Below are 24,081 nucleotides of genomic sequence, written 5' to 3' on the forward strand. Positions count from 1 at the left end.
TCTGGTTGTGTGATGAGACATCTGACAGAAGGCACTCAGGTAGGAAAGGGTTATTTTTAGTTGTGACCTAAGAGTCGTCATGGCTGTGACATCGCAGCAGCGGGAACTCGAGGTGGGAGGTCACATCACATCCAGCAGGAAGCAGGGAGAGATGGATGCTGTGGTTCAGCTCTCCTGTTCTTTCCTCTTCAGCTCTAGACCCTACCCCACAAAACAGTGCCATCACATAATCCTCTCTGTGTGGAGCAGTCTGGAAACACCCTCACAGGCGTTCCCAGAGACGTGTCTTCTAGAGGATTGCAAATCCAGTAGGCAATGAAGATGGACCGTCATGTGCCAATTCGATTTCTGCTACTGAGATTCTGTTGATAATTTCTGTTCATGTGTGTATACACATGTGTATCCATATCAGACACAGCACACATATAATTGAGCATGTACTGTCAGTATAATCGAGAAAAAATGAAAACCAGACCCACATACAAATCTAGTGTGAACGCAGTCCAAGGCCGATGAGGCTTGGTCTGAAGAAGCCAGCAGGAAGTTGGCGGCAGTTCTGAGGACCAGAGGCGGCCATGGTGCAGGCACTGGGGGAGGATGTGAAACTGGTTAGTATCCTGCGCAGGGTGATAAAGCTATAACCTCGGGAGTGATACTTTTTACAAGGGAGGAAAAGAAGTCTGCAAGTTCCTATGTAGCCCCGCAAAGTTCACTCCTCTGGAACCTGAGAGTCCTGCACTCTCTGGGTGGGCTGATCGGTGGTGGGAGGCCAGGCTTCTGCCCGCCTTTCCCTATGATGCAAGTCTTAACAGCATCCGAGTATCCTGGTCACGGAGACACGAGACGGCCACGCCTTCCACACACAGTGATGTATGTATTGCCGTCTTGGGTTTTGGTTTTGGGGGTACTGGAGAGTGAGAGGCATGTGCATTTTCATCAGCCTGGTTTGAGGAAGAGCCAGGAAGACTCCAGAGACGTGAGCAGCCGATAAACACAGTCGGATGGAGGCCCCGTCGCAGAGCGGCCTGTCCGTCCAAGGCACCACCAGACCTGCTGCAGTCACCACTGTGTTTCACTGTGCTTTTCATTGTCGCGTTTCCTGTCTCCTTTTCAGCTGGACAGAGTTGTTGGGGTTCAGGGGTTTGTGGAGCTGAAGTTCCTCCCTGAGCCTCTCATCCCAGGCAACAATTATTCTTGCACGCAATGATTACAGCAGAGGCCAGCCTTTGTCTGTACAAACAGACGAGCCAAGCTGTTGGGGACAGGCAAGGGTTCCTTGTTGTCTATGAGTACAGACATCCCCAGTCCTCATTCCTGATTCTGCCATTTAGAGTTCAGAGGGCTGGACACATTCCACATAGAAAATGGCCTTGGCTCTTCTCTTTTAGGATGAACTAGGCTCTCTGTATTTCTTTGTTTCTCAATCAAGGCCCTAAAAGGGGTAAAAGTTGCTGGCCACCTCCAACTGGGAAGGGAGTTGCAGAGGGCTGTATTAATCTTTGCACTATGAATTTTAAAGCCCTGTAGTTTCATGTGCTGGGAGACCCTATCAAAATGCTAATAGCCCTGTGCTCCTACCTCCTGCAGCCCCTTCTGCATTCGCGAATATTTATGTGGGACCAGGGAAGAATTACAAAGAGTTGAGGTGCAGTTTGCCTGGGCTCCACCACAGCCCTGCGGGTTATAAAGTCTGAATTAATAGTCCCAGCTGCTAAGGAAAGCTGTGGTTTGCCACAGCTGGGCTCTTCCCTCAGCGGCAGGTTCAAGTTCTCAGCTTTCGGCTTCCTTTCTAACGGCAGGGTGGCCACTTTAAAATATCTCTATTACCACCATGTGGCTTTTTAAATACTGCTTCTCTGGGAGGCAAAATAGCTGAAGACATGGAGTTCACCGGTTTAAGGCTGCATGTTGCAGGCATGTGGCATTAAAGGTGCTGAAGACGTAGTTCGCAGGTTTAAGGCTGCATGTTCAGCCATGTGGCATTAAAGGTGCTGAAGACGTAGTTCGCAGGTTTAAGGCTGCACGTTCAGCCATGTGGCATTAAAGGTGCTGAAGACGTAGTTCGCAGGTTTAAGGCTGCACATTGAAGCCATGTGGCATTGAAGGTGCTGAAGACGTAGTTCACAGGTTTAAGGCTGCACGTTGCAGCCATGTGTCATTGAAGGTGCTGAAGACAGAATTTGCAGGTTTAAGGCTGCGCGTTTCAGCCATGTGGCATTGAAGGTCTGGAAAGTGTGGTGACAAATCACACCAAAGCCAACACTAGCACAGAGACTGGTTTCGTTCTAGACTCCTGGGCCAGAGCATGAGAGGTTCCAGAAGCCTTCAAAACTCAGGCAGCCCAGTGGCACAGGAGCACTGCACTTTGAGTGTCTCCATGGACAAGCCACACACAATGGCGTTGGTTACCAAGTGCATGGTGTCATAGCTTGGGTGACTTTGGCTGCAGTCCTGGGCTCTGATTCTCCCTCATCCAGGCTTAGCTCTGTGGCTTTGGACGGTGCCTTGGGCCCTCTTGATCCTCACTTTCTTATCTAGGAACATGCATCTCTTGCTGGAAGTCCTGCAATACCCACATTTTCCACAGGTTTCTCTTGAAGATGGCTCTATAGAAAGGTTATGGGTCTTAAGACTAGGAATAAGCCAGTCTAGGCTCCACCTCTACAGACAAGTCCCTGAAGTCACCAAGGCTTGCTGGTTCCTCTGTTGTCAAATGCCAGCAAGTTTGCAATCATGGGTGAGCAGCAGCCAATGGAGCTAGGATGTCAGGATCCCCACCCTTTCTCTACGGGGCCTCAACAGGATTCAATTGCACATGTGCGCTGTGGCTCCCATCACCTCTGCCTGTAAAATGGTTATGTTGTTCATGTTTTCTTGGCAGCTGGTGGGGGAGGGATAAGAGTAGGGTTCAAATGTGGAGTGAGGTCTGGTCCTGGGGTGTTCTTGGTCGTATTCCTCTCCAGGCCAAGATCAGGTAAAATGGGGCTCAAAAGCGGCTTGGTGCCAGCTGATGGCAGGAGGGCTCCTGAGCCATACCCTCTCCTTCCCCCTGTCTAAGGCAGATCTGCACAGGAAGTCACAGTGAGACTCGTGTCTGGCAAGTGCCATTGTCACAGACAGTCCCCAAGCCCCTGAACAGATGGGAGGCAGGACAGGAGGGTTATTAACAATGGGCACCAGGACTCTACAGCTTCTATGCTAATCCATGGGGTTGGTACACTGGCATTTGTCTTTTCTGCCTCCCCAGGCCCCCTAGCTGCTAACTGGCTCAGACTGGGAATCTTACATGGCCCTGGGGCCCTCCTGCTATCAGCTGGCATCAAGCTTCCTTTGCGCCCCATTTCATCCTATCTGGAGTCACCTGACCCTGGTCTGGAGAAGCGTATGGCCAAGAACACCCCAGGACCTCACTTCACATTTGAATTGAACCCAACTCTCACCTACCCCACACCAGCTGCAGGGAAACATGCACAACATGCCCATTTCACAGGCAGAGGTGACGGGAGCCACAGCACACATGTGCAACTGAATCCTGGTGAGGCCCCGTAGAGAAAGGGCGGGGATTCTGACATCCTATAAGACCCTTGGAGGACTCTTGCTGCAGTGCCTGGAGTCCCTGTGCTGTTGCAATGGCCCTCCACTGGGCACACTATGGTCCCAGTACCATCCTACTGAGACTCTGGGACACAATTAGTGGACTGACTCGAGGCTTCATTACTAGGCCTGCTGAGGCTGAGTGACAGGAGTGCTGTGGAAGCACCCCACCCCCACCCCCACCAGGCAAGTGCAGGTGGAGAGCCTTGCTGAGCCTTGGGTGTACTCAGCACCCCAGCAGCTTTGTTAAGAGTCATCTGGGACCATGAGATACAGAACAAAGCAGGAATGCATCCCAGAATGCCTGGGTTCTGCTTGCCCTCTGCTCCCAAACTAACCCCCCATGTAGCTAATATAAAACAAAGAAAAACAAAGCCATGGCTTGGTTTGGAGCCATGAACTGTGGAGCTTTTATCTGTCAGCGACAAAGCCTTTAGGTGGCAACGGGCCAGCCTGGTTTCTGGGACTTGGTATGGATGCCCCGTGAGGTGTTCAGGGAAAGCTGCATCTGGACACCGCAGCCTCTTCTGGGTCCTGAGACCCAGAGTCCTGGTCTCAGGACTCACCAGGAGCAAGGAGTTGACTTGGGAAGCTCCAACGGAGAGAAAGGAGCCAGGGTAAAGCAGGGAGGTGCAGAGAGGGAAAGAAAGAGATGGAGTGGAAAGGCTTCAGGCAGGAACTGCCTGGGAAAAGGTTGGCTGTTTTCCTCTTGGAACAGCCTGCTGAATTGGGTCCTGCCACACAGGGAGACTAAACCCATGTTCTTCAACACTATCATGGAACAATGTATGGAATATTCCAGAGTCCAGCTGTTGCTGATTAAATGCTGGCTTGAGAATGAGGAGGAGACACATCTGCTCTCTAGGCAGAAGCCTCAGAGAAAGGGGGTGGACTCCGAGAATCGTGGCTAGGGACTCCTCATTTTGGCCACTCCCCTTCCCTCCTAATTTTTTTTACTTTGGTAAATAAATACACATAGCATATTCACCAGTGTGAGAGGGAAAGTATGTCTCTGTGTGTTCACATGTGTTTACATGTGAAGGCCAGAGATCATCACTGGGTGTCATCCTCAACCACCCAACACCTTATTTTTTGAGACAGGGTCTCTCAGTGATTTGTCTAGACTGTCCAGTCAGCTAGCCCAGGGATCCTTCTTCCTTAGCCTTAGCTGATGGGTGCTGGGGATCTCAGGTCCTTGTTCTTGACCCCTTAACTGATGATCCTATTTGTCCTCCATCTGTCCTTGTATCATCCAGCCGTTCACCTACCCACCTACACGTCCACCCAGTCATCTCTGTGCCTACCCGTTTACCCATATCTCTGACCTGCGCCCATTCACACACCCACCCACTATATTCTCCCACCCATGCATCAACCCCTCATTCATTTACCCCCTCAACCGTCTACCTACCCACCCACACACATCCACCCACCCTATATCTCTCCATTCCTGCCAACAACTCCAACTTAACTACTATTTGCAGCCATGATTCATTCTCTTCCTGCCTTCCATCCATCATCCTAGCAGCTATCCATCCATCTAGCCAACTGTTGTTTACTGAGCCTGGGCCTGAGGCTCACAAGGAGAAGGGCAATAAGTGGGGAAAGACACCATTCCTAGTTTGGCAGAGACTATAATCTAGTAGGTGGGGAAAAAAATCACAAAAACAGAAAATATATATTACGTTGCCCCTATATCCAGACTCAAATTGCTAGGGGAACATAATAGAACCATGTTTTATTATATCTGTGGTGATACTGGGAAGATTCTCCAGAAAAGATAGTTGAAGGAAGGTTTTGAAGGGCGTTGGGAGTTTGGCAAGCACTGGGGAAGTAAAGCTTGGAGTTGGAAAAGGACAAAGAATTCCAGGTAGAGAGAACATGAGTAAGGCAGGACCCAGCATGCTGGCAGGGTTTAGGTGAGTTCAGTTTGACAAGCGTGTGTTCCTACTGTGAGGACTTGAAGACGGGCCTGGAGGGTCACTGGGGGACCAGATGATAAAGATCTGTATACTGGCAGAAAGAGACCACTGCAGACAGATACCATGCTCACTGTGACAGCCGAGACAGCAGGCTGGAGGGAACGGAAGCTGGACACTGGCAGCAAAGCCATGATGCCCTCCGCAGCCAGTGGACAGGCAGTCATGAACTTGAGCCTGGGTGGACATGGGTAGAAGCCATGGGGATGGAGGATTTAGAAGAAGGAGCCAGAGGAGGAAGGCTTCCTGGGAAACCACAGACCAGTGAATGTCATGTTGGTTTCATAATGGTTCTGTGTTGTGAGGACTCAGGAGGCAACATTCCAAAGGTGGGGACATTATCAAAGGGGTACACCTTGTTCTGTCAACTTGCTGTATTTACTTATTTGTCTAATGTGTGTGTAAGGAAATGTTTTGTTTGCATGTATGTATATGATTCAAATGTGTGTCTGTTCCCCGAGGAGCCCAGAAGGGGTCATCAGATTCTCTAGAGCCAATGTTATAGTTATGAGCTGCCAGGTAGGTGCTGGGAATCGAACCTAGGTCCTCTGCAAGGGCAGCAAATGCTTTTAATTGCTGAGCCATCTCTCCATCCCCAACCTTCTGTATTTAAATCAAAAGGTATGGAAAAGGTATGGAGAGAGAGAGAGAGAGAGAGAGAGAGAGAGAGAGAGAGAGAGAGAGAGAGAGAGAGAGAGAGAGAGCGCGAGCCACAAGTTCCTCCAACCCAAACTCTCACTGTGGTAGATTTTTTAAAGTACCACTTTTTTCAAAATTACTTTTTAGCATCTCAGAAACCAGAATGTATCATATAAAAAGTGAGGTCATAATTAATTAAATTAACTGGCACTATTAGATGGACTTAAAATTACAGTGATTATGATCTTGGAGCCTGGCGTCAGGCTCTTTGCTGCCTCCGTCTTTGCCTTTCTCAGGGAGTCCCCCATCAGCTTCCACGTCACCAAACCTGGCTCTTTCTCCCAGGTGAGGCTTTGAGACTCTGTGTATATAGATCCTTTGTACTCAAGCCCCTTGCTGAGCTGGTTTTTGGTTTCAGCCAGGGAAACCTCAGACCTCTGGGGGAGCTTTGCCCAAGATAAATCTGACCTACAAGAGTGGAAGCTGAGTGGGAGTGAGCCCCTCCTGCCTGACTCCAGGCCTTTCCTTTCATCAGGTCAGAGGTCACTGCCCACGTCATCTGGCTACTATCTTTTCACACTTGTTTCCTGGAATCCTTTTTCTTGTCTCCCAAGGGTTCTCTAAATGGAACATGGGTGACAACCACTCTCCCCGGGGGCAGAAGGGATGGAAATGCGCTCCCAGCAGAGTGGCCTCCGTGGGATAGGGCTTGGCAGGGGGTTGTCTTTCCTGACTGTGTGGCAACAGTTCATCTCCTTTAAGGTGCAGGGAGGTGGGATCCGTCTGCCCTAGAGACGCTCCAGTGGGAGCAGCTGGTGTGGAAAGTGATTTTGTCAGAACCGGGCCTTGTTCAACCTCCTGACATGAAGCCTGCAGCTGCTTCTGGCTGGAGCCTTTAATTTCGTTAATGTGTGACATTCGCTCAAGCTGCATGGCTGACGGGCATGCTTGACATTAATACGTGTTCTGAGTGTTCCCCTGAGCTCATAAAAACTCATTATCAGTTCTGAGCCAGTAAATGCAGTTCCTGCTCCTCAGAGGTGCCCCGGGCAGTGGAACCCTGGACATCTGTCTTCACCAGCCGTCAGACTCCTCCCTTTGTCCTGGGACACTGTGTCTCATCCCCTGGGAGAGGACCAAAACAGACATAACCGAAGCAGAACCCTTGCTTTAAGTTTACAAGTAAGACAAGAGGCCCCTTCTGATTGTACTTCACTGTGAGTCTATCTGATACAGACGTGCTGATGAGCACACCAGGATTCGGTGGTAGCAAGGCTCTTGTGGCCTGGGATGGACATGGCTGTGGTATCTGATAAGCAGATGGTAAAGAAGTTTGGTCCACGAGGACCATGGAATACGTTAAGAGCCAAGAGTGTGTGCATCCTTACACTCAAAGGGGTGCATTGCCACAGACAACTGAAGTGTCAAGACTCCGTTTGTTTTCTGTGTGTCAGAGAGCTGTGTGTGGCACAGTCACACAGCAGTAGGTGTGGGTCACAGTCCTCAGGCTGTGCTAATGTTCTGAGTATTTCCAATGAATAAGTAAGGATGGTCACTTCTGTGTCTAAAAATGAACACTCTAGGCAGAGATGGTTTATAGCACTGGGGAGGTGGAGGCAGGAGGATCAGGAGTTCAGGGTCAAGCCTTGGATGCATAGTGAGTTGAAGGTCTGCCTGGGCTGGGTGAGATTCTGTCTCAGAAATACAAACAAACAAACAAACATCCCTCCAAAATGAAAATTCTGTATGTTCATGTGTATGCACATGTGTCTGTATGTGAGAGATAGCACACTCTTGTGTGCATGCACACACATCATAAATGCGTGTACATGCATGTGTTTGTGCATATGTCCAAGGCTGCACATATGCATATATGGTGTGCATATGTTGACCCATGAGAACATGTATGAACCTTAGATTCCTTCAACTGTGGTCCTCTTCCCAGGGCTCACACTTCCTGATGGTACTGCACAGATAGCCAACTAAAACCAAGTCTCTAGCCATACCACTCCACACCAGTTAACATACTGAGAGTTCCTCTCATGAAGGAGGACCTTAAACCCATCCCTGATCTACTGGAGCCTCTCCCACGTGGAACCAGTACTTTCGTCAGTTTGGGCTCCCCAGATCTGAGATCTAGTCCCCGCCTTGCCAAAACTTTCTGTTTAGATTTTGAGAACTTCCGTGTTCAGGTTCTTCAACCTGAAGTGGGCAGGCTTTCTCGTGGTGGTGTCCTGGTCCCTGTCTTAGGTGGCGTGCAGTGACAGGGCCTCCTCCACTGCTCAGTTTGGTTTAGTTCTTGTGACCAGAGTGTCACAGCTGTGACCTTGCTCCCACCTCTCTGCTACGGTGGCTATAAGCCTTATTTTATTCAGCTCTACTGTGACAAGCCAGTTCCTGGTACTAGCCTAAGTCTTGGCTAGCCAGGATGTCACTAGGATGTGGTGAATTTTACCCCTGACCTGTAAAGTGACAGGAAAGCCAGAGAGGGAAGGGCTGGGCTTCTAGGCCACACTGTGGAACTGAGCCGTCTCCTCTGGTTGTACAGTACCTTAAATTTGAGGTCTTCCCAGAGAGCTTGCGTTCCTCAGGTGGTGATGAACTTTCCTCTGCTCACAGTGACTCAGAAAGCCCCTTTCCAGCTCAGAGCAAACATACAGAGGCTGGTTTTCTGCTCCGTTCAGTGCCAGGGGTGCATGAATCCATGTTATCTGGGGCTGGCATGTAGGATGGAAAATGGGGAGGAAAGCTGAAATGATGGAGGATGCCATCCTGGGAAACTTGGGCTCCGTGCCCAGCTCTGGCAGTCTCTGTTGGTACAGACTAGAGGGGAAGGGAATCCTGGGGTGAGAGTGTGTGTCTGAAGAGAAGTGGCCCCAGAAGTCACATGCACATGCTCCACTAACCCTTTCTTTCCCTCTTCTTCCTCTAGCCAGAATCAGGAGACTCCAAGGGGATCTCTTTTCCCCCCAGAGAGGAATAGGACAGCTGGAAGAGGTAGGAGTTCACGACATAGTGGCAGTGGTCAAAGTTCTGATCTGTTTCCTGCTCTCCAAGACCACCTTTCTGGGGAGAGCCTTTGGGCTCGTGCCCTAGGGGTACAGGGCAGGATCTCCAGCCTTTTATGTTAATTCAGGGATGGCAGATGCAGCAGGGGGTCCATCCAGGAAGTGGGAAGTAGCTCCCTAAGGAGAGCGCAGTTCCCATGAGCCCTATCTGGTCACCCTTAGCATCCACCCAGTCTCAAGACCTCTCTAGAACTCACCACGCTAAGAGTGACATTTTGCATCACAGGACAGGTATCTGTCCCCTTGTCCATGATAACACCGATCATGACAAGACAGAATTCTGCCTCTGGGTCTCCAAGACCACAGAAATGCTGAGTGGCCTCATGGAAGCTTCCTGAATGAGGCATTCAGGCCTACTGTCTCCTGGCCAGCGGCAACCACCAGTGTACTTCGGGGTACGATCTTGGCACTGTTTCTACCTCCATTTTAAAAGAGAAGAGAAAACTTGGTGTCAGAGAGGTGAAGAGGCTTTCTCAAGGTCACATAGCACTGAGTGACAGGCAGGGTTTGAGTCCCTGGCTGAATGGCACCACCGTTGTTCTGTATCTTACTTAGTCTGTGATTTGAGGCTTCAGGTTAAACCAAACCTATTAACTAAAGTTTTTGTGTGAAATTCTGGTTCCCGAGAAAGCATGAAAGTGGTTTGTTCTTTTGTCCTGGACTTCTATGTTTTTATACTGAACTTTTTGTAAAATACCCAAGGATCTTGGTTTTTTTTTTTTTTTTTTTTTTTTGTCCTTAAAACTATTAGAGTAACATCTCCTTGCATTATCCTGGGGAGAGATGAACTGAGAAAGATTCTAGAAGTATCCACACAGTTTCTTGTGTGAGCCCTCTGTTGTTTTCCCCATGTCCAAAGTTGCCGTCAGCAGGGGAAGGGAAAGGCAGGCAGACTTGCTGTACAGTAGGCTGATGATATGTCCTATCTAAGTGCCCTGCTGATTGTGGCCCCGCTGTCTGTGGCCCTGCTGTCAGTGGCCTTGCTGTCTGTGGCCCTGATGTCTGTGGTCCTGTTGTCTGTGGCCCCCGCTGTCCGTGGCCCTGCTGTCCATGGCCCCACTGTCTGTGGCCCCGCTGTCTGTGGCCCTGCTGTCTGTGGCCCCGGTGTCCGTGGCCCTGCTGTCCGTGGCCCTGCTCTCCGTGGCCCCGGTGTCCGTGGCCCTGCTCTCCGTGGCCCCGGTGTCCGTGGCCCTGCTCTCCGTGGCCCCGGTGTCCGTGGCCCTGCTGTCCATGACTGGCCAACACTCAACCTCCTTTCTCATCACTGCTTCAATTCCTCAGCTGTTTTTGCTCTATGCAGCTCCCTGCCTGGGGTGAGTTTTGTTTCCAAGGCTGGGTGGCTAGCAAAAGCTGGGATTGGCTGAGGTTCTTGTGGACAGTGGCCTTTTGGGCACCTTCAGTTCATCAACCTCTAGCAGTAACCTCAGCCTCAATCCCCACAGATATATACAGAGCCTGGAGCTGCCCAGTTTCCTTTATCAGAGGCCTCAGCTATTGGGAGAGAGCTTGCCTCCCAGGACCATCCTTCAGGGAAGGTTTCCCACCTGCAGACTCTTCAAACATAGCAAGCAACAGGAGTCATTACTGGGTCACCCCCAGGAGGGACTCAGGAAGCCTCACAGCTGAGCCTGGGTCCTCCTCCAAACAGACAAATGCTAGTCTCAGGAAACAACATAAAATGGCCGCAAAGCAAGAGGTAGAGGCCAGGAGCTACAGGGTGCTACCTCGTGCTGGGGCCTACCTATACCTACAGAGCGAATGATGTCTCCTCTCTGAAAAAGAAGAACAGAGTGTACCTCTCTGGGCCAGGTCACACGAACTCCCTGCTTCCTCAGCACTATTATCAGGTGTGGTGAGGGAGGGTAAGGAGCACTGGGAGTTACCTGCTCTGCTCACTCTGTTCACAATGGCAGCCCTCTTGGGGGTCCTGTGGCTCTCAGCGGGCCTTCCTAAAAATACCCAGGCTTCCGGACGGACGCCGGAGTGGATGTTTATCAACGAACAGTGATGTTTCCCAGGAGACACGTACCTTTTCCTGTGCCTGCTCTAAAAATGGCTGGGAAAGGGGTCTGGCTTGTGTCAGCGAGCACTCAGCTCTGTTGTACTGGGGCTTGAAGCCATCAGGAGTGTGAGCTGCTTTTCCCAGCGTCTACTTCAAGCTGGGAGCTTTCATGCCCATTCACCCTTCAAGCAGGTAACTGTTGGTTGCACCTATACCCAAAAGTCAGCTTCCTAGGCTTCCTATGGGTAGAGCCATTTGGGTGTCCAAGAAGTTAGTGACCTGCTCCAGGGCTCATGTCTACCAAGAGGTTAGGGGAGAACTTAGCACGCTCCTGCTCCTGAAACTGATTGTTGAACACCCAAAGGGTACATACATCTTCCGTGCGTGGCGACACGTTTCACTAATTCTCTACTCAGCTTTGCACACTGTGCATAGGACAGCACAAAAGAAGCTCCCAGTCAATCATCTGTAGTCCCAGCACTCAGGGAGAGGGAGGCAAGAAGATCCAGAGGGGTCAGACTTGACTGCACAATGAGACCTTGTACATAGAGAGGAGAGAGGGAGGGAGGAAGGGAGGAAGAGAGAGTGGGAGAGATGGAGGGAGAGAGAGGAGAGAGAGAGGGAGGGAGGAAGAGAAGGAGGGAGACAGAGGAAGGGAGGGAGAGAGGGAGGGAGAGACAGAGAGAGAGGAGAGAGGGAGGGAGGGAGGACGAGAGAGTGGGAGAGAGATGGAGGGAGAGAGAGGAGAGAGAGAGGGAGGGACAGAGAGGAAGGGAGAGAGTGACAGAGGGAGAGAAGGAGGGAGGAAGAGAAGGAGGAAAACAGAGGAAGGGAGGGAGAGAGGGAGGGAGAGACAAAGAGAGAGGAGAGGGGGAGAGAGGTAGAGAAAGAGGTAGAGAGGAAGAGAGAGGGAAAGAGAGGAAGAGAGAGGGAGAGACAGAGAGAGGAGAGAGGGGGAAAGAGGGAGAGAAAGGTAGAGAGAGAGGGAAAGAGAGACGAAGAGAGAGAGGAGAGAGAGGGAGAGACAGAGAGAGGAGAGGGGGAAAGAGGGAGCGAAAGAGGTAGAGAGAGAGGAAGAGAGAGGGAGAGAGAGAGACAGAGAGAGAGGGAGAGGGAGGGGGGTTTCTATCTTGCCAGCCAGCCCTCTATAAAGTCTGCAGAGTCTGCCCACAAGAAGCAGATGATGGCAGGAGGGGAGCAGGTGATGGAGACCCCTCTGCCCCAGCAGAGGAATCTCAGAGCTCTGTTTTGTTTGGTTGCTGTTGTCCATGCCTTTGATGTCCTGTTTAAGAATCCATTACCAAACACAAGGTCTTGAAGAGCCACCTCTGGTTTCTTCCAGGAGTTTGCAATTCTAGCGTTATTTTTAGAGCATTGACTGCTTCGGAAGTCCTGACTTTTCTGTGGTGTGAGGTAAGGGATGGAGTTGTCGCAGCTCCATCAGGCGCTATCCTTCCCCACCCCGTTTGTCTCTTACTCTTGCTGAGAATGAGCCAATCGTGGACATGGGAGTTTACTTTTATGTCAGTCTTTGAGGTGTGGGTTCATTTCTTGACTTTGAACTCCATTCCACTGGCTGTCTATCTGTCCCTAGACCAGTTCCTCAATGTTTTGGTGACTGTAGCTCTGTGTGTGATTCTGAGGCTCACTGTTGTACCCCCAAAAGACTCCAGAGTTACCCAAGGTTGAGCACGCCTGGGCTTTCCAAGCAGGTGAGATGGGGCATCTGAGAGGCTGCTGGCAAGATGGAGAAGAGAAGACGTGGGTAGGGGCTGTGATGGAGCTGAGAGACTACAAGGCAGATAGATCAAGAATCCCACACACATTCTGTAAGACCTCAGAGATGGCAGGTGACCTTGATCAACTTCCTTTCTGCTCCTATAGGGAGTTAGACCTAGATGTTGTGACAGCTCTACCTTCCTGTGTGACCTTGGTCAAGTTGCTCAACTTCTCTGAGCTCTTTCCCTGGCTCAAAAAGGTAGATCCAAACTCTATTTCTTATCATACAAAGGGTTGGGAAAGGCCCCAATGGGTCAGCCATGCAAAGAGTTGAAGTAGCTTAACGGTGACTCAAAATATATGCTGTCTCCCTCAGGGTTCTTCTTCACCCTCAGGGATTCTTGCTGCTGCAGGGGAATGGCTCTAATGGATCAGAGCATCTCCCTGGGCTGAGCAGGAGCCTGTATGCTGTCTACCTGGCCTGAATCTGCTTTCTGGGGTTGCAGAGAACAAGTGTGGCTATTTTTCTTCACATACCAGACTTGGTTCTGCTCATCTGCCGGTTGAGGGGCCCCAGCTACCTTGGCCTCCCTCTGGGATGACTTCCTCTACCGCTCCTCTGGACAGACTCAGCCTGGGTCACTCCACTTCTCAGCCTCAGAGCCCAGCCTGACTCTAGCTCTTATGCCCTTGGTGTGAGATGTGATTATGAGGTACAGTGAGTTCCACATCCGTTGGGGTTCCTGCACATTTTCAAGCTGCAGTTGGGATTCGCAGTGGCTGGGGACACCACATTTTCCAGTGGTGCATCCCCAGGCATGAGGGCACAGGTCTTGAGGGAGAACGCCAGCCTGGGTGATGGTCTCAGCCCATCGTTGAGCCTGTGAAGATGCTCATGGGCAGCTGTGCCTTTAGGGCAGGGACGATGATGGAGCGCCAGTGTTCCCAAACGGTGATGTCATCATCTTGCTGCCAGCCCCACATAGCCTGACTCAGGGCCTCCAGCAGGAACATAACTACCCAAAACATCTTCCAGACACGTCTCTCCTTTACTGTCCTCCTGGCTCTGTGCCTGAGATATATGTATTGGGGACAGAGTCTCAGCATCCAGGTCTGCTTCTCACTCACCAGTCCCTTCCAGAACTTTCTAGCTGTAACTCACAACAGCCCTACCGTTTCTGCCCCTTTGGAAGGCTTTCAGCCCAGATCAGTGTCCTCTTTTCTTTACAAATTCCGGGTTGCTATTTTGTTTTATGTAGTTTTAGATTTGTTTTGTGTGTATTAGTGTTTTGCCTGAATGTGTGCTCCACTTGTGTGCCTGGTGCCTGTGGAGGTGAGGAGAGGTCATCAGGTTCCCTGGTTGTGAACCACCATGTGGGTGCTGGAAACCAAGTCCTAGCCTCAGTAAACGACAGGTGCTCTAAGCCCTGAGAAATTTCTCTAGCCCCTTAAGTTCAGTTTTAAGTCTACACAAGTAAAGTTTTGCTGGGGGTGACACACTTGTGGTCCCTACAGGAGGCAAGGCCAAGTGGACCCTCCACCTGGGAGCCTTCAGATCCCTGGCTCAGTTGTCACAGAGCCAGGCAGACAGGCCTGCTTGCTCAGTAGCGTCCCTATTTCTGGACATCTTGGAGAGATAATAATGTCTTCATTTCCCCAGCGAGCAAATTGATTCTCTCTGTCGCGCAGCAGCAGCGATGAGCAGACGCGGCCGCTACCCGTTTAATAATGATGCAAATCCGAGCTGAGAATCACAGCTCGAGAAGGGCTTCAACTGCAGACTGAGTGGGGGAGGGCTATATCAGGAAGGGCCCTGTCAGCTTCAGAGAGGGCGAGGGACCAGCCTAAGGTCACACAGCAAGCAGCAGTAGAAACGAACCTCATCTGTAAGTCTCCCGACCTGCTCTGCACCCAGCTGCCTCTTTTCCTTGTGAAAAAAATAAAATAGAATATTGTATCAAATATCCTGCAAGCGAAGGGAGAAGCCTGGCCCAGCTGGTGGTGCAACTGTGTGAGTTGTTGTCATTTGTCACCTGTCCCAAGAGCCACTGATGGCAGGCAGGGCAAGGGAGCAGCCATCTCATGTCATGAAGGAAGGACACTGTAGACTCAAGGAAAGAGATCTGGAATCTGATGCTTTTTTCATTCATTTTCTTTCTAAATGGATCTTACTTCCCAGAGAACTTTCAGGTTCATAGCAAACTGGAGGGAAGATGGGGCGTTTTCTAACATGCCTGCCATCTCCACGGACGCAGCTCCCCACGGAGGGCACACCTCCTCAAGACAGTGTCACGGTCATTGAGTACTTGCTGGCGTGTCACTGCCCTACAGTCTGAAGCTCACGTGAGGGGTCTGACAAGTGAGAACAAACTCGGCACGTGTGTCCTATTGAAGCGTCCACAGGCCAAGGCCACCCCTCTAGAGGTGTCTAAGGCCCACCTGGCCATTTCCCCTCCCCCGCTCCAGCACCTGCATATCTTTTCATGTCTTCACAGTGCTGCCGTTTCCAGGGTGTCTCTGACTCAATCACAGTCTGGGCTGACCACAGTCCCGAGCATGGCCATCAAATCCGCGTCTTCTCAGGACTAAGAACTCACTTCTTTCCTCATCTCTTCCCTCCCTCCTTTCTTCTCTTTCTTCATAAGACAAAGTCTCATCATGTGGTCCCCGCTGGCTTCCACCGTGCTGTGGTTACAGGTGTGATTACAACACTGGGCAGGACTATCTAGGTTTTTTTTTTTTAATGTTTTTCTCTATAGCTTCACATTATACATTTAGGTATGTGCTCCATTTTGTAAATTTTGTAAATTGTTAAAGTCCTTTGTTTAAATGATGCTGATGAATACTTTGATGGTGACAGTAGTGATAGCAATGACAATGGTGGTAGTGACGGTGATGATGGTGGTGGTAATGATCATGGTGGTGGTGATGATGGTGATGATGGTGGTGATGATTATGATGGTGGTGGTGATGATGATGATGATGGTGATGGTGATGATGGTGATGGTGATGATGGTGATGGTGATGATGATGGTGATGATGGTGGTGGTGATGATGGTGATGGTGGTGGTGATGATGGTGATGGTGGTGGTGATGGTGATGTTAATGATGGTGATGGTTGTGGTGATGGTGATGGTGATGATGATGATGATGGTGATGATGATGGTGATGGTGGTGGTGATGATGGTGATGATGGTGATGATGGTGGTGATGGTGATGTTAACGATGGTGATGATGGTGGTGATGATGGTGATGATGGTGGTGATGGTGATGGTAACGATGGTGATGGTTGTGGTGATGATGGTGATGGTAGTGATGGTAACAATGGTGGGGATGGTTTTTGTGCAGCCTCTAGCTTTCTCAGTACTACCGGTTGGATAGACTCTTTTCTTTATTATGTCACCCTTGCTTCTTTGTCAAATACCAGCTGACAGGATTTATGAGGTCTATGTCTGCACTCAAGTCTGTTCCATTAACCAGTTTTCTCTTTGGCCGGTTCCACATGGTCGTGATTACTCTGGCAGTACAGTGTGTCTTAGCATCAGCAGTTTCTGCTCCCAGCCTCGGTTATTTAACACCGTTGATTTTCCCGGTTAACTAGGGTGTTTGTTTGCCTTGCCTATATATGTAAACCCTAGAATCAGTTTGTTATTATCCACAAAATGTCTTGAGGGACTTTGGCCAGATTCTGTGGAAACCAAGTGGAAAGTAGTGAGTCCTCCTACCCACGGACATGGACCGTCCTTCTATGCTTTGTTTTTCTTTGATTCTTTTCATCAGAGTTTTAAGTTTTTCCAAACGGGTCTTGTACTAAACTAAAGTATTTCTTTTGTTTGTGTCTTAGTAGAAATGCTTTTAGAAAAGGATTTGTCTTATTTTTATTTATATAAATGTGTGTAGGTGTGTGCACATGAATGATGTGCCTGTGGAGGCCAGAGGCATTGGATCTCCTGAAGTTAGTTATAAGCTGCCTCACATGGGTGCTGGGAACCGAACTCAGTTCTTCTGCAAGAGCAGTGTGTGCTCTTAACCGCTGAACCATCTCTCCAGCCCTATCCTGTTTTTTATTTCAAATTTCGTGTGCTTATTGCTTTCTCAAGTGAGAAAGCAATTGGTTCTGTAGTTATACCTAGGTGTAGGCAGGGTTTCTCATAGGAATGGAAATAAGAATCAATAGAATGGAAATAAATAGGAATATGTGTATGTGTGTGTATGTGTATGTATGTGTGTGCATTTGTATGTGTGTGCATATGTGTGTGTTTGCGTGTGTGTATTTGTGTGTGTGTGTGTGTTGCAAGGAATGGGCTTCTGCAATGATGGAGGCTGAGAAATACCAGGGCCAGCACTTGGCAAGCTTGAGATTCAGCAGAACCAATGGCACAGGGTTCCATCTGCAGGCCAGAGAGGAAGCAAGGAGAGCCAGTGTTCTGGGTCAGGAAGTCAGCTGGTGAAGTCTTTTTTCACATAGTGGCATAGTCCATTTTGTGCTATGACAAGATACTCAAGGCTGGATACTTAAAAAAATGCCCCTGTCCCCTCCTGAGTAGAGGCTGGGGACTAAGACTGAGGTGTCAGATTTAGGTTAAAATACCTAGTGAAGACTGTCTCCACAATTCCTTCAGAGGACATGCTGTGTCCTCCCATGGTGGAAGGTGGAGAGGAAGAGCAGGGCTGCTGGAAGTCTCTTTAATAAAGGCCTTAGTGCTGCCGGCTGGGAAGGGTCCTCGTGCGCTGCTCCCCATCACCTTCAGAGGAGGCACTTAGGCCTTGTGTTCTGTTTGGGTCTTGAGTGGGTTGGTCAAGGTCTGCCCATATTGCAGAGACTGCATGCTTCCCCGAGTTCTCCTGAGTTCTCTCATCCACTGATCACCCAGGAAGATGCTGGGAGCCCCACATCCAGCGCACACATGCAGCTATTACTCCAGCATACTTCACCCTGGGGCAGTGTTTAATACCCACCTCTCTGCATGAGATTGTCTTCAGTCACAGGAGTGGAATGAGACCACTTACAGTGGAATACTGAGGAGGGGCTCAGATAGTCAGGTCTGTGATGATCTTTGTATGCGGGACCCTGGAGGTGACCACTACAACCCATAAAAAAAGCAAGGTGAGGGTCAGCAAGAAGGCTCAAGTTTGCCACCAAGTGACCTGAGTTTGATCCCTCAGAACCACATGGTGGAAGGAAAGAACTGACTTCCCAAGTTGTCCTTTGACCTCCACATGTGTGCCGTGGTATTCATGGTCCTATGAACCTACACACACAAAAAAATAAAAAAATTAAAAAATGTAATTTTAAATAGGAAGGACAAAGCCACAAGAACCAATAAATTGATATTGCTTTGTTTTGTGAGATAGGACCTCTTTATGTAGCCCAGGCTGGTCTTGAACTCACAACCTTACTTCTTCAAACCTCCTGAGGATTAATACTTTAAAATATTTACTTCTATGTGTATGAATGTTTTACCTGCATATATGTCTATGTTCCACATGCATGCAATGCTCATGGAAGCCAGAAAAGGGTGTTGGGTTCCCTGGAACTGGAGTTACAGATAGTTGTGACCTTCATGTGGGTACTAAGACCTGAACCTAGGTTGTCTGGAAGACCAGACAGCATTCATAACCACTGAACCAGCTCTCTCGTTCCTGAATTCACATGTTTTCAATGCACTTAAGAATATTTTCACACCAAGGAAAATGTATTTGAAGAAATTCTTAGAAGTGACACCCACAAGGTTCAGTGAACAGTACACATGGGATAGTAGCGTTGGCAGCAATCCAGTGTGTATATCCTCATCCCCGCTATCACTGTGTGTATAGATCTGTGTATATATATCCATGTGTATATGTCCATGTGTATATCCTCATTCCCACTATTACTGTGTGTATATATCCGTGTGTGTATGTATCTGTGTGTATATCCTCATCCCCTCTATCACTGTGTGTATATATCCGTGTGTGTATATCCATGTATATATATCCTCATCCCCTCTATCACTCTGTATATATCATCCTCCCCACTATCACTGTGTGTATGTATCCGTGTATATATATATTTATGTGTATATATCCGTATCCCTGCTATCACTGTGTGTATATATATCCATGTGTATATCCTCATCCCTGCTATCACTGTGTGTATATATCCACGTGTATATATCCATGTATATATATCCTCATCCCCGCTATCACTGTGTGTATATATCCGTGTGTATATATCCTCATTCCTGCTATCACTGTGTGTATATATCCATGTGTATATATCCGCATGTATATCCTCATCCCTGCTATCACTGTGTGTATATATCCATGTGTATATATCCGCGTGTATACCCTCATCCCCACTATCACTGTGTGTATATATCCATGTGTATATATCCGCGTGTATACCCTCATCCCCGCTATCACTGTGTGTATATATCCATGTGTATATATCCATGTGTATATCCTCATCCCCGTTATCACTGTGTGTATATATCCATGTGTATATATCCGCGTGTATATCCTCATCCCCGCTATCACTGCTCTACTGCTTATTTGAAAGCTGTCATTTAACTGCAGGATAGCCAGCACCATGGGGAGCTTGGATGCCTCTGACCCCTTGCTCTGGAAATGAACAGTCTCTGAACCCACAGCTGTTGGCTCTGCTGAAATGAATGGGTGCTCTCTGCATCATCCCCCACACAGCAGAATGCTCTTCAAAGGCTAACAGGCCAAAGGCTGAAAGGGAGTGGTGAACACACCTGCCGTTTCAGCACCTGGGAGGCTAAGGTGGGAGGATTAAGCGAGTTCTAGTCCAGTCTATGCTACGTGGCAATACCTTCTTTTATATGTTTTTAATTTACTGTTCAAGTGTGCATGTATACATACATACATGCATTTCTACCCCCCCCCCCAATCTTCTCAAGGCAAAGTTTCTCTATGTAATCCTGACTGTTCTGGAACTTGCTCTGTAGATCAGGCTATCTTCAAACTCAGAGATCCACCTGCCTTTGCTTCTGCCTCCCAAATGCTGGGATTAAGGCTGCACCGCCATGCCCAGCTACAGGCATGAATATATTTATATATGTGTTATGAATACACAAAGTGTGTGTGTGCATAGGTATGCCAGGGCTTGTGGAGGAGCACCAGGGACTGAATTACAAACTTTTCACAAGAAAATCAAGCCATCTCCCTGACCCACCAGACCCTCAAGGAAAGAAGAAATGAAGAAAGGCAGGCAGACAGGCTAAGCTATACAGGCATATTCTTTGGAAGTGTCTGTACATACTATTAAAACCTGCTAGAGATTGCAGGGATCGCTTAGACCCTAGGTCACCACAAGGTCATTCTCAAATTAGTGTTTCATCTCTGACCCTGCTCCAAACTGTTTGTTTTTAGTTGGTTTCAGGTTTGATTTGGTTTTCAGTTTTCAGTTTGGGTGTATGTATGTGCACCAGCTGCATGCAGAGACTCACGGAGGTCAGAGGAGGCATTTTATCCCGGAGCTGGAGTTACTGATAGCAGTTATGAGGCATCCCGTAGGTGCTGGGAACCGGCCCCGTGTCCTCTGCAAAGGCAGTAAGTGCTCTTGTTGGCTGAGCCATCTCTCCAGCCCTAGGTTTAAGGTTTAACATCCCATGGATGCAAGTCTTACCCTTGTTACAGGCTCCCTAGGAGGACAGTCCACCGCCCCCTTCCCTCACTAGTAATGGGTAAATGACTCCCATGGGTTCTTGCAGGAGGGTGGGGATGATGAAACTCGGTGAGGACAGGGAAGGGACCTGTAACTGGATCCTGCCAGGTGACTGTGGAGCTCCTGCTGCCCTGTCCTGGAGATGGGTCCTAAATTGGTACATGTCCAGCTGTAGTTTCCTACGGGCAGTGAGTCTCGGTGCCGTCTTTGTGTCTGGCCTGGAGTTCGGGGAACTGAGTGCAAAGCTTCGTCCCCAGAGTGGCAGTTTACCCTGGCGGCCTCTGAGAAGTCAGTCCCATCTGCTTAGCTCGGTGGGACCCCTGTCCTTGCCCTTACCCCTCCCTCCACCTTTACAGCCTTCCCCTTTCTGCTTAGCCCTGCGTGGAAGCAGCTCTTCTAATTAAAAATTGCATAAACACCAAGAGATAGGGATCTGGGGGTTTTTGTCTTGGATTTATGCCAGTACTCCCCAGACAGTCTTTTCAGTGGGAAAGGTCCCTCAGGAACCGAGATCAACTTCAAAGAAGAGACTTCTGAGGCACCGTTGAGCCATGAGGGTGGCATGTTCTGCAGGCGGCCCTGGGTCTGGTGGATGAGGTGCAGAGCCCTTTTGCTGTCTTGCTGTCCAAGTTCTCTGGCTTGGTCTGTGTTTTACACTGTCGGGCTGGACATTGGCTCTTGAGAAAGGCAGAGGATCAGTGACAGAGGAGATTCAGGCCAGATGCTGGGACTGGGATTGTCCACTGTCCAAATAGCATCCATCCATGACCTTGAAGCAGCCTGGAGGCAGCGAGGAGAGCCAGAACAGTGCTGGCCACTCGTGCTGGAGAAATCCCCATGGTCCTTAGGAAGTCCTTACCACATGGGGACTGGCCAGCCCTGGCACTTGTGCCCAAGGGGCCTCTGTCATTCACCCTCCTTTTCTCCTTCTCCCTCACAGGCACTCCTAGCATCTCTCAGTGTAAACATTGAAAACCCCAATCTCCAGCCTCAAACTGCTTTCAATAGGTTAGACCACCAGGATGTTCTCCAAAGATAACAAGGGTTGCGTGAGTGTGTCTGTTATTGTTCAGGCTGTAAAACAACAGTCGGGAGCTTGGAAAAGGCAGCCGAGCTCTGTTGCTCCCCTCAGGATGAGAGGCCCCTTCCTTTCCTGCCTTTGTTCATGCCTGCCCAGGCGTGGCTTCCACGGAATTCTGGCACGAAGGGCCTCTCTGTCGGCTTCCTGCTTTTCTTCACTCCCATATCTCACTGCAGGGCAGTGTGTGCGGCTGCATCCCAGCATGCCAGAGTGCAAGGACCCCTGCTGCTGCATGGAGCTGTCTTCAGCAGCCACCATTGTCTGCTTGCCTCCTGAGAACCTTTCCAGAGCTCACGAGCACAGTCAAGGATGCTCCATTAAATGTGAGCTCAACTGGACAGGAAATAAGTGTGACCATGTGCATGTTCGTGTGTGTGTGTGCGTGTGTGTGTATGTGTGCGCACGTGTGCGTGTGCGTATATGTGTGTGTGTGTGTGTGTGTGTGTGTGTGCCTCTGTGTGTGGAGACCAGAGGACACGCTTAGGTGCTAGTCCCCCTCAGGCACCCTCCACTCTGGCTTTTGAATCAAACTCTGTTCCTGGGACCTGGAGCTCAGCGATTAGCTTCCAGAGATTTTCCTGTTTCCACCTCCCCAGTGCTGAGATAACAATCACAGTACCTTGGCTGGCTTTTATGCAGTTTGGGGATGGAACTTAGGTCTTCCTTGCATGACGTGCTGGCTAATTTTATATCAACTTGATGCAAGCTAGAGTTATTGAAGAGAAGAGGGCCTCAACTGAGAAAATGCCTCCATAAGATCTGAATGTAGGCAACCTGTATGGCCCACTGTGAGCCATCTCTGACCTTGTGGTGCTGGGCGCTATAAGAAAGCAGACTGAGCAAGCCATAGATAAGCAAGCCAGTAGGCACCACCTCTCCATGGCCTCTGCATCAGCTCCTGCCTCTGGGTTCCTGTCCTGACTTCCTTCAGTAATGGACTACAATGTTGAAGTATAAGCCAAATAAACCCTTTCCTCCCTAGCTTGCTTGTGGTCATGATGTTTCATCACAGCAATAGTGACCCTAACTGGGTCACATGGCAAGCACTGAACAGACTGAGCCCATTTCTAGTATAGTCAGCCCCGGGAAGTATTTGTTCCATGAACTATTTAAGATTATCAATGAAAAATTCATCTGTTGTTTATCTGAAATTTAGACTTAGCCCAACATTGTGTGGTTTATCTTGCAACTCTATCCTTGGAGTATATTTTTGCCAGTGTATTAGCCAGGTACTACTGTAACAAATGCCTAAGATAAGCCGCTTATAAATAGACATGGTTTATTTGGGCTCACAGTCTGGGATGTCTCAGTTGTATGTTGCCTTGTTGCTTTGGGCTATGATGGAGCATCCTGGTGAGAATGTGTGGCCAAGCAAACTGTTAATGTTGCGAATGATGAAGGGAAAAGAAAGAGGGGGAGGATTCTCTAAACCTTTCAAGGACACACCTCAGTGACCTGAAGACTCCTGCTGAGCTCCTGCTCTTGTTGGTTTGTTGTTGTTTGTTTTTTGTCAACTTGACACAAGCTAGCATTTTCATACTGGCCTATTGGCAAGTCTCTAAGGTCTTTTCTTAATTAATTATTGATGTGGGAGGGCTCAGCTCACTGTGGGCGGTGCCATCCCCAGGGGGGACTATCCTGAGTGTATCAGAATGCAAGCCGAGCAAGCCTTAAAGAAGAGCTAGTCAGTAAGCAGCATTCCCCCATGGTCTCCGCCTGAGTTCCTGCCTTGGCTTCTTCAGTGATGGACCATGATCGAGACATGTAATATGAAATATACTTTTCCTCCCCAAGTTGTTTTTGGTCATGGTGTCTTTATCACAGCAATAGGAAGCAAACCCTTAAAGTTCTCCCAGCTCCCAGGAGTACCAAGGACCAAGCCTGTAGTATGTGGCTCTGTGGTGTCATGTCATTCCACATCCCTTTCGACTGGTCTCAAAGAAAGATGCTAAGAGGGACATGTGGTGTTTGCTAGGGTTTCTGGGGCTGTCTGGAAGACTTCTCAGCACAGTCCCACTGCAAGCCCCTGCTTGGGGGAGGCTAGCCCTCCAATGGCCACATTGGTGGGGACTGTGCACCTCACACACTGTAAGAGTTTCAAGAGGCGCCGATATCTAAACAGTGGCGCTGTAGTTAATACAGAAACCCTGTGGCAAATAGATGGTCTTTCCCGGCTCATGGGGCAGCTAACCTCAGTCCACTGCAGCTTAGCACACTTGGAGATCACTGGGTCTAAGCGTATCCTATCCTCAGCCTCCTTGCGGTAGCACCCAGTGACTGGTCCTTAGTTTGTGACATGGTGGTGTCAATTAATCCTCTCTCTAGGG

General features: G+C 49.3%; 1 protein-coding gene across 10 annotated transcripts in view; it reads left to right on the top strand.

The window, feature by feature from the left end:
* Positions 1 to 24,081, top strand: part of Tspan18 (tetraspanin 18) — a 132,602-nt gene that overhangs the window by 14,458 nt on the left and 94,063 nt on the right. For 2 of the 10 annotated variants that reach the window (XM_038330804.1, XM_038330811.1), the window contains exon 2: positions 9,145 to 9,209. The exons of the other annotated variants lie outside the window; for them this stretch is intronic. The gene's annotated coding sequence lies outside the window, so the exon portion shown is untranslated. The remainder of the gene's footprint in view (positions 1 to 9,144; positions 9,210 to 24,081) is intronic. 10 annotated transcript variants of the gene reach the window in all.

This window comes from Arvicola amphibius, chromosome 5 (genome assembly GCF_903992535.2).
Source record: "Arvicola amphibius chromosome 5, mArvAmp1.2, whole genome shotgun sequence".
Taxonomy (NCBI): Eukaryota; Metazoa; Chordata; class Mammalia; order Rodentia; family Cricetidae; genus Arvicola; species Arvicola amphibius.